Source organism: Gekko japonicus, unplaced genomic scaffold (assembly GCF_001447785.1).
Source record: "Gekko japonicus isolate JY-2015 unplaced genomic scaffold, Gekko_japonicus_V1.1 scaffold389, whole genome shotgun sequence".
Taxonomy (NCBI): domain Eukaryota; kingdom Metazoa; phylum Chordata; class Lepidosauria; order Squamata; family Gekkonidae; genus Gekko; species Gekko japonicus.
Window position 1 is genome coordinate 1,153,405 of NW_015173685.1, and position 378 is coordinate 1,153,782.

The window sequence follows — 378 nt, forward strand, 5'->3', positions numbered from 1 at the left end:
GGTGGTGGTGCAAGAAGACGGGGCCGAGCCGAGGTCTTCGATCAGGTTGGGGGAACAGGCCGGGAGTCGGGCAGGGGACCTGTGGAGGGGCAGCCGCGGGAGGGAGGCGTCGCTTCCGGCTGGCTTTCCCCTCTTTGGGAGCCAGAGCGAATATTAGGCTTGTCCGCTCCGAAGCGGGGCTTCACCGCCCGCGCAGTCCTCTTGGGAGCGAGTCCCGTAAGAAGAGACCTGCGTAGAGCTGCCGTTTGCATATCCTTGCGGCCCCCGCCCTGCCACGCCGAAGAGAAGGCTCTTTTGTCTGCTCTTCGATCAATACGCGTCCCTTGAAACATGGGCGTCGCTAAAACGCCGGTTGGGGGGGGAGGGCAGCGGAGGGAC

The 378-nt window shown here is 64.8% G+C and overlaps 1 protein-coding gene across 1 annotated transcript in view; it reads left to right on the forward strand.

Moving 5' to 3' along the window:
- Nucleotides 1-378, forward strand: part of TMEM246 (transmembrane protein 246) — a 10,680-nt gene continuing 10,302 nt past the window's right edge. Inside the window, exon 1 of the mRNA XM_015423089.1 lies at nucleotides 1-45. The gene's annotated coding sequence lies outside the window, so the exon portion shown is untranslated. The remainder of the gene's footprint in view (nucleotides 46-378) is intronic.